At 49.4% G+C, this 10,470-nt stretch overlaps 1 long non-coding RNA gene across 1 annotated transcript; it reads right to left on the minus strand.

Annotated features, from left to right (window-relative positions):
• Positions 1-5,744: 5,744 nt before the first annotated feature.
• Positions 5,745-10,470, minus strand: LOC135173905 (uncharacterized). Its single transcript, XR_010301550.1, has 2 exons — positions 6,869-10,470; positions 5,745-6,027 (listed from the first exon to the last, which is right to left on the minus strand). It is a non-coding gene; the product is annotated as an uncharacterized LOC135173905 (long non-coding RNA).

The following is a 10,470-nucleotide window of genomic DNA, read 5'->3' on the forward strand; positions in this document are numbered from 1 at the left end:
CCTCTAACCCCCTAACCCTAACCCCCTAACCCTAACCCCAAACCCCTAACCCTAACCCCTAATACTAACCCTAACCCAAACCCTAACCCCTAACCCCTAACCCTAAACCTTACCCGAACCCGAACCCCTAACCCTAACCTCTAACCCCTCACCCTCACCCTCACCCCGACCCTAACCCTAACCCCGACCCTAACCCTAACGGACCCGGACCCTAACCCTAACCCCTAACCCTAACCCCCACCCCTAACCCTAACCCCTAAACCTAACCCCTAACCCCTAATGGGTGACTAACCCTAACCTTAACCCCATAACCCTATAACCCTAACCCCATAACCCCCACCCCCTAACCCTAACCCAACCCTAACTCTAACCCCCTAACCCCAACCCCCTAACCCCTTAACCCTAACCCCAAACCCTAACCCACAACCCACTCCTACCCCTATCCCCAACCCTAACCGCTAAACCCTAACCCTTAACCCAACCCTAACCGACTAACCCTAACCCCCTAACCCCAACCCTGACCCCTAACCCCAACCCCTTAACCCTAACCCCCAACCCTAACCCCTTAACCTAACCCTAAACCCTAACCCTTAACCCTAACCCCAACCCCCACCCCCTAACCCCTACCCTGACCCCTAACCCCAACCCCTTAACCCTAACCCTTAACCCTAACCCCAATCCCTAATCCTCATTCTAACCGTCTAACCCTCACCCTTAACCCCAACCCCTCACCCCAACCCTAAACTCCTCACCCTAACCCTTAACCCGAACCCCTTAGCCTAATCCCCTAACCCTCAACCCTAACCCCGACCCCTCACCCCAACCCAAAACTCTTAACCCTACCCTAATGCCTAAACTCTTAACACTCACCCCAACCCCCACCCTAACCCTTAAAACCAACCCCACCCCAACCCTTAACCCCTAACCCCCAACGCTAACCCATCCGCTCACCCTAACCCCTAAACCTAACCCCAAACCTAACCATCCGCTCACCCTAACCCCTACCCTCACCCCTAATGCATGCGCTAACCTAACCCTTAAACCCTAACCCCTACCCTCTAACCCTCTACCAATAACCCAAACCCCTAAACACAACCCTAACGGACTAACCCTACCCCTAAACCTAACAGGTACGCCCTAACCCAATCCCTAAACTCAACCCTAACCCGAACCCTAATGCGCTCACCCTCATCCCCTGACCGTAACCCCACCCGTAACGGATGTGACTAACCCTAACCCCAACCCTAACTCCCTAACCTTAAACCCTAACACCAAGCCTAACTTCTTAACCCTGAACCCAACCCTAACAGGTGACTAACCACAACCTCATAACCCTAACTCCTTAACCCTAACAGCTGCCTAACCCCAACCCCCTAAACCTAATGGTTGACTAACACTAACCCTCACACCTAACCCCCTGCCCATAACTCCCAACTTCAAAACTCCATCCCCAGCCCCTTAACTTTACCCTCACTCCCTAACCCCTCAACCCTAGTGCCTAACTCCAACCCTCACCCCTAACCTCAACCCCTAACTCCCAACCCTCACCCTCATGCCAACCTCAATTCTAATGGACTAACCCTAAACCAAATCCCTTAACTGTAACCCCTAACCCTTAATACTAACTCCCAACTCCTAACCTCCAAGCCCCTAATCTCACTCCAATCCTAACCCCAACCCCCTAAACCTCTGTGGTGGGATAGGTACTTACCTCTCTTGGAACTTACCTTACTTGGATTTTGCTCCCACTGCTGAGATGTAGATGTATTTATTGCACAGACAAATTTACTAGCACATATACACAACATATTTACAAGTATTACAATTAGAAACAAAGGAGATGGAATACAAAACCCCAAATCCCTCACAGACAAACAGAGCTGCAGAGGAATTCTTATGTGATACAATTGGGAAAAGAGCCTCATACTGTCACCTTTTTGTACGTCGTGCCATTACCAGGATGTTTACAGACGTTAATCAGACAGGATGCACTAGATCAGACGGGTGCTATCCTTACCACAGACAAGCATTCTTTTTAGTGACAGCCACTGCCGAGCAGCCACCCATATTGCCACTTACTTGGCTCTCAGATAATCCTGTTTGCCTTGAGCAGTGGCCGATAACGCAAGAAATGCCGCAATATGCAAAAAAATATGGTAGCTGATCAATTGGCTGGTGGCCACATTCGACCTTCCATTAGCCCGTGGAATACTACCATTTTTGTAATCCCAAAGAAATCCAGAAGATGGCATCTTTTGTGTGACCGCCAAAAAATAAATGACCAAATGCAGACAACGGCAGCCCTACAGCCTGGTCTCTCCTCTCCTGCTAAGTTACCACACAATTGACATATTGTGATAATTGATTTGAAAGATTGCTTTTTCATGACTGCAGTGGCTAACCAAGATTGACAAAGCTTTGCTTTTACCCCACTTTCTGTCAATAAAGCAGAACCTAGTCGGCGTTATGAGTGGGTTGTACTGCCTCAAGGCACGAAAAACTCTCCCACCTTATGCCAACTATATGTGGCTTGGGCTTTGGCACCCATTTGATCCTCTGGTCTGAGGTCATCATTTACCACTATATGCATGACATGCTGTTCTGCAGACGGACACAATTCACTGATCAAGATACAAACCACATCACTGCAAAACTGAGGGAGAAAGGTTTAACAGTAGCAGCTGAGAAGGTTGAGCAGAGGGCGCCTTGGAATTATCTAGAGTAGAAAAATTCTGATTCAGTTATTCAGCCACCAAAGGTTGAATTGGATGTAAAGTTAACTATCCTTACTGATGCGCAGACGCTCCTGGGCAACATTCAGTGGCTTAGAAACGCTGTGGGTATCGCTAATGCCGATATTGCTCCTCTTCTGCCACTTTTCTGTGGTACTGATGCCTGTCAATCTATAACGGTTTCTCCTTGAGTCTGTCTTGCGGAAGTTTGCTCAAAAGATTGCTGCCGGTGCTGTCAGCCGACGACTCGCTGAACTATCGCTATTGCTGCTCGTCCGTAACCGTGTCACGTGCTCTTTTGCCATGGTTTGTCAATGGTAAAAAGGAAAAGGGGGAAAGGATCCCCAGGCAAGCAGTGCCCTTGACAAACAATGCAATCTTATAATTGACCAAAAACAAGCATTCAAACTCAAATGGAAGCAATAGGTGAGTTGATCTGCAAGGGCAGACAAAGAATTATAGACGCAACAGGAGAAGAGCATACCAATATTGGTGTGCCCATACCCAGTGATAGGAATTCTCTAGTATTACAGGAGGCCCTGTAAGGTTACCCCAGTGTGCCACACACAAAAGAGCCTAGTGGCCCCTTACAGCAAGTTTTAAGTAACTGTGAGCGGCTGAAACATTGTTTCCTGATAGCCACAATCAGTAGAACAGACACCAGAACAGAATGAGGAGGAAGCTATTAGATCCAGCATCACAGACCAGAGTGGTACAAATTGTTGACGTTCTTTCTATCCCAGAAAGCAGACCAATGAATGACAGACTTCATCATTATTTTCCTTTTACAACCAATCATCTCATTCCTTCATTAACATATCGCAATTGGCCTCAAACCATGACAAATCACTCCTCTAGATCATTCACTGTTTTACATACAGTCATCTGTCAAATCTAAAAAAATATTTATCCATCCTTGTAAAGTCTGTGTTTCCAGTTGCACAAAATAGGCTTATACATGTTTTGTCTTGCCTGGACGTGTTTTTCTGCCCGCACCAGGGCTAAACACATTAAACGGATACAAACAAACGCAAAAAGGCCACAATAGACCTGGCGCCATAAAGTCTGGCCTGCCCAGGGCCCAAGTTGTGTAACGCGCTTGGGTAAGCCCATGCACCTAGCTTGCAGCTTACTAGGTGCAAGGCCCACGCTATCCCCATATTTGGGGGAGGCCAGGCCTGTGGCCCTTGCCTATTATGGTATGCTTTGGTTAACTGCCAAGCTCATTGGTCATTCTGACAGCCAAGGGGCCATTATTCTCAGCCCACATGTGATAAATAGGAGGTACACAGGTAAACAAAGTGCCTGCCTGCTTGCTTGCTTTTGCTTCACTGCTTGTTGCTATTTGCTTGTATTGCCTGCCTTTCTCTACGGAGCCCAGTCTCCCGTCCACCCTATTGCACGACCGCTGCCTTACTGCTGCCTGGTAAACTCCACTGCCGCAAGTTACCAGGAGCAGACCCTTGACTGTCTGCACGTGATCGGCTTGCATGGCCAGCGGGACGTCGTGCTGAGACTGTATGACATCCTCCTGCACCTCAGGTCCTGTCAGAAGAAGACATGAGAACAAAGTCAGAGATTGTCTGCACGTCTGCATCTTTTCCCCTGAAACCAGGAGGAACTCAGCCTTGAAGTCCATGGGCAGAGCTCCCTGAAGATTGGACACTTGTATAGGCTGTGACGTAGCCCCGGAGGGTGATTGACGATTAATAGGAATTTGTGAGTAAATGCTTTAAATGTCTCTGTAATTCTCTACTGCCTTCTGCCATAAAGCAGAACGAGCTTCCGCCCACCTAGTGGGCAAGCAGCAGATTGACCCCAAGTGGCATTTGGCTGTGGGGAAATTCCTCTCTCTGTTTATAGTTTGAATGTTTGCTAGATAATAATAGTTCTGTTTGCTGATATTCCTAGAATGTCTTCCATAAGCATGTAAGAACAAATATTAATATTACAATTCAGTGGTTGGGGTTGGCGAGAGTTCAGAATATTAAAGTTAATAAATTATATGTTTTTGTAGACTATCATCTCCCACCAATTCATTTCCCCTCTGCAACACCACTTCATAGTTCATTCCAGCTATCTTAGATGTAGGCGACTCAAAAGACCAGAAGACAGGAAACGGTTTGTCTCTTCACAGATGACATGAAAACAGGAACTCCCAAGTGACATAGCTTCATGCCCTTGTACTGTAGATCTCTCAAAGATTCGTCTTTTTGATGCCGCATTGTACCCCAAACACAAGTTCTTACAGCTTCTATTATGCGCTCTGAGGTTTAAGTCTCTCATCTAAAGTTAGATTTCTTCCTGGAATACACTGGATTTCACCATTCTCCTGCATTACCCGGTATGGATGACCAGGACCTTCAGCGGAAACCACCCCTCGCACAGGTTTCTCTTCACCCAAAGGAGAAAGTTCCCAAACAGCTTTTCCTAACAGATTCTTTTCACGCACAACAGGAATTTTATTACCGTCCACTGTTTGCAACAAACCTGATTGTGCAGGTCCCGTTCTGTTTACGGAACCTCGACTGTGGCAAACGCCGCAAGATTCCCAAGACCTTTACTGTGTATCTCTTAGACACTTTGAGTTCTGTTCATGTGGCAGTTAGTACATTCTGGCATCTTGTGATTCGTTCATTAAAAAACAGCATGCAGCCTATTCCACACACCTAGTGGTTACTTCTACCGTATCACACACCCTATTTACCTACCAACCCCTAATATCCTGTGATCCACGGAGAAGTCCATTGACGTGTCACATGCTCACCAGTAAGTTGCATCTCGGCCTTGGTGTCCAAATGAATGAAGGGCCCACCAAGCCCAGAACAGCTCACCTCCATGTTTCCTATCGAGGTCAAGATCATACTTTGTATCAACTTGAGAAACTCTAGCAGCTTGATCTGCCCCATGGTTGTGTTTACGTTCCTGAGTAGCTTTGTTCTTAGGCCTGTGTGTGTTTCTGCGCTGCACTTGCGCTGGCATTTTCTCAAGGCAACCATCAATTTCCTCCCATAGACCAGCACACCAAATAGACTTTTATTCATCTGCCACCAGTTCTTTTTCCAGTCTTTTAGACAACCCTATAGAGTATTGGCTACCACCCACGAGTCAGCGTAGAGGTAAAGGATAGCCAAGTTTTCACATTCGGCCACATCAAGAGCAAGCTGGACAGCTTTTACTTCAGCAAATTGACTGGATTCACCTTCTCCATCTCTCACTTCTGTAACTCTCCTGCCGGGACTCCAGACTGCTGACTTCCATCTTTGCTTCTTCCCAACAAGACGACAGGAATCGTCTGTCAACAAAGCATTGTTCTTGTCCTGATCAGAGAGATCACCATAAGGAGAAAATTCCTCATCACAGGTTACTCTCTCTACTGGAGATTTGGGACAGTTTGTACCTTCTGGCCAATTAGTGAACACTTCCACCAGACCAGGTCATGCAAGAGTACCCATTTGTGCTCCTAGGCTTACCAAAGCTATCCACTTAAACCAGGGTGCATCTGTGGCATGATGTGGTGAGAAACCTTTGCCTTTGAACATCCAGTTCAGAACTGGTAATCTAGAAGCTGAAAGTTGTGACTCTGTTCAGATTACTTCAGAAGTGCTTTTACTCTTTCAGGAGCTGCTAGTATTTCTTTCTCTTTTGGAATGTCATTCACTCCTGAACCTCTGCACCAATGACTCCAGAAACCAAGTGCACAACCACATGTCTCATTTGGAGCTCTCTGCCAAAAGGCTCCAGGTTGGGCCACTGCCACTTGCATTTGGATGCAGAATGTTTTTCATGTCTGGACCAGTCTGAACTGCTCCCAAGCCCACTGCACGGACTACTCACTTGATCTGATCAAAGGCTGCTTGCTGCTCAGGTCCCTACTCAAAATTGCTCCTTTCACAAGTCACATCTTGCAGAGGTTTAACAATCTGACTGAATCCAGGTTTCCAAAAATCCCACTGCACCCAAGAAACTGGAAGGGTCTTCTTTAGTCACAGGAACTGCCGTGGTGGAGAATTCCTTTAGCGCATCCTGTGGAATGTGACAGTGACCATCCTGCCTGTATTTGTCTGGCAGGTCCTTTTACTTTGTCCTCTTTATGGTAAAACCTGCCTTCAACCAAATGTCAATTATTGTGTTACCTTTCTCAAAGGCTTCCTCAGCAGTTTGGTCCCACACAATGTTGTCATTGATGAATTGCAGATGTTCTGGGACTTTACCTTTCTCCAATGCATTGTGGATGACCAAATGACACATTGTCCAACTGTGTTTCCACTCCTGAGGTAAACTGTTCAACTGGTACTGGATTCATCTCCAGATGAAATGCTTTTTCCTTCACCAACTTAGATATGGAGATTTTAAGGGCCTCCTCCATCTTTTTTATTCTACCTTTCATTTCTGCAGCCTGAGTTTTTAAAGCAGACACTAAAGAAGTGTGGGACAAAATGTCCTCTAACTGCCTCATTTGGTCAGGGAATTCACCAACTGTAGGAAGTCTTCCATCGTTGTTCTCTCACACAAACCTGTTTACCAAACTATTAAACTTGCTCCTCCATCTAATGTCAAGAAGTTTCTTTCAAAGACATTTTCCAACAGGAATTTCATCAGGATTCTGCATACCGTCATCTCCAGAAAGTATTTCCTTTACAGCAAACTCCCTCAGAAGCTTAATTCCCTGCTCAAGTGTGGTCCACTTCCTAGATGTCTGTGGCAAATCTCCTCCAGAGGGGTACCTCAGTAGCACAGCCAACCAAAGGCATGCCCACAGTGTAATCTTACCAAGAGAGCTTGCTATGTATTAGTCGATTCCACTTGCCTTTTTCAGTGGCCCTATGTGGTTTGCAGGCTTGTCACCAACCTCTAGAATGCTGGCACCTGTAACACAATATCTCCCTAGCCAGCTTAGAATTGGTTCTCCTGTCTTCTTCTGGGCTCCTTACAACTCTAGATAACATTCTCTTCATCTGCACCATCCTCTCTTTGGCCTCTATACAAATGTCTCCTAAGAACATTCCTAACCACCCCACAACCTTCACCCCTCTTAACATGTGCTTTCCAAGAGCCTTTCCCATTGCCATCATCACCATGCTGTCATTTCAATACTTTAACAATGTCCTTAAGGATAATTCTCTTCCTTCACCCATCTCATTATGTCTGCTACAAACACACACAATGGAAAATTCACTGTTTTCAAAATATGAGTTGTGTATATAGAAAACCTCATGCAGCTCTATTTGAGGTTATAGTCTAGAAGCCTTTATATATAATAGACGAAATAGATGCACTCTACCAAGCCAATACTTGTTCTTAAGAGATTTTAGAACACAGCGGGATGAAAGATACAACATCTAATACTTCTTTCTCCCCACATGCAGGACTCCACACTTACCTTTGCTGACCTTCCTCAGGTGTCCTCTCTGCAGCTCCCCAACCTGCTAAAATGGGCCTGAAGAGTAGCACAGCTTCAAGAAGTATCAGCCACTCCTCCCGCTTGCACATTCGTAGCAGAGACACGCATGGTGGGCAGCAAAACACAACTTTTCTAAGATCTTCAGTGAGATGAGAACTCCGCATCTCCTGTGGTCATTTCACCAATGGACGTACTCAATAAAAAGGATACAACTAATGCTAAGGGCAGCACGGGTACTATGTATCCTCAGGGTACAGCAGAGCTTTAGCTTTATGTCATAGCCATTTCGAATCACCTCAATTTGAAACAAAAAATCATCAAGATCATGGGTCCGACCATTCCCAAACTCCAAGAAGAAGAGAGTTCAAGACCACGTCTCAATTCAATGCCAAGTCCAAGGACTGGAAGTCAACATCCTCAATGAGAGGTCTCTTCCCATCTTTACAAACCATTTTCATGAAAAGCTTCTGTCAAATATTCTGGGTTCGTGGAACAGTTTGGGGCTACACAAGACCTGCGTCTGAGAAGGGGTCATGGAGACCTCAAACTGGTCCCGCAGCTACAGGAAGCAGACTCAGGAGCCAGGCAGCGGGCTTTCGCAGCCAAAGACCTGGGTCATGGCGGGAGACTCCACCAACACTAAGCCTGGGGCCGAGGAGTACACGCTGAGATAAACAAACCTGACGCCATGCCTCTGAAAGCCTGGGGCCAGACATACCCACCCTGATTACAGGGGGGTTCCCTCCAACCTCCCGCCGGGCACCGCGACGCACAGCCCCACTTACAGGGCGGCCGCTCTCGCCTCGGCACTCCCAAAAACGCCTACGGAGCCGCGGGCTCCGGACTGCGCCCAACTTACGGGACGGCCCACCTGCCTGCAGCACAGCAACACCTCTTCAGGAGCCCAGGGAGCCACCTCCACCCTCTAAGGGCCCAGGAACGTGCGCTCCACTCAGCTGCCCAAAACAGCCTCCTAGGACCTGCTCACCGGGACCTCGGGCCGCTGCTGGCGACACACAGGGACACAAGGCTCCACAGCTCATCACACAGGCCCCGACTACAGGGCCCTTGAGATGCCACCTTGACAACAGGACAGGCTGCCACGGAGGCACACACCCAGGCCCTCAACAACAGGGCCTACGCTCTGTCCCTGCAGGACAAGCTGAGCTCCCACTCCGCTCGGGCACTCCGAGGAGACTCCCCTGTTACTGCCCAGAGCCCCTCTTTCCCTCCTGGGAAGCCTAAGCTAAGCTACAGCACTTTTCACAGCAACCTACACCACAAGCACGCTCAGGCACACAAGCACACACACACAGAGGCAAGGGAGGGGGCCATACGCACATCTCTTCCCAGGAGAGGGAGCAAGCTCTGGGCAGCCACCGATGGGACAGTCATCCTTACCCCGCAGCAGGAGAGAAGAGGGTCAGACTTGGCCGCACCAGACTCTGTGGAGCTCAGGGAAGCCTCGGGACACCAAAGGCCCTCAGGGGCGGCCAAAGGACAAAAGCCGCGACACGCCCCGAGTACAGGGGGTCACGCTGCACAGGCAGCCCACAGCTGACAAGCTGCCGGGGCTGCGGAAAGGACCCTACCCCGCTTACAGGGGGGGCTCGGGGACCAGGTTGATCCCTTTCCCCAACGGGCGTGGAGACACCGCCTCGCGCCTTCCTTACAGGGCAGCCGGGCTCCGGGCAGCCAAAGGACCAAACCGCCCAAAAGGCAAACGACGGCACAAGCAAAGACCGAGTCCTACTTACGTGGAGGTTGTCCAGCGCAAAGCCACACAGGCCACACTCGAGGTGACGGCAAAGCTCTCGACTTACCACACCTTCGGTCAGGAGCGACTCCCTTTGCCCAGAGCGCCTCGCCCGTCTCCTCTTCTCCAGACCGACGGCCCGCCTCTTCTCAACGTCCTTTACCTCGCCATTCTCTGTCGTGCCTCTTCCGCTGTCGGCTCCAGCAACCGCCGAGCAAGGGCAGGCTTAGGCCTCACTGGCGCCTCCCCCTCCGCACCCGTGGGAAATGGGCACCTCCCCAGGGGCACCACCCGGCCAGCTTCCCACCCGCAGGCAGCCCCAGCGCCGCAAAGCCCTCCCACTTTGCCTTGTCTCACCCAAGCGGCGCACGGCACACTCCCGGTCAGGACTGGAGACGGGCTGCGAGGCGGGAACCCCGCACAAATCCAGCTGGGCACGCAAAGCAGCCGCCGCGGAGGCTACACGATCCTGCTTACGGCGCGCTGCACTCGCTGCTGGCATCAAAAAGCGCCTGGGACGCCAGGGCACTGAGCGGGCCCCGACCGGCAGGGCAACCCTGGTCCCAGGGGCCTACGGA

The sequence above is a fragment of the Pogoniulus pusillus genome, unplaced genomic scaffold (genome assembly GCF_015220805.1).
Source record: "Pogoniulus pusillus isolate bPogPus1 unplaced genomic scaffold, bPogPus1.pri scaffold_128_arrow_ctg1, whole genome shotgun sequence".
In the NCBI taxonomy this organism is placed as follows: Eukaryota; Metazoa; Chordata; class Aves; order Piciformes; family Lybiidae; genus Pogoniulus; species Pogoniulus pusillus.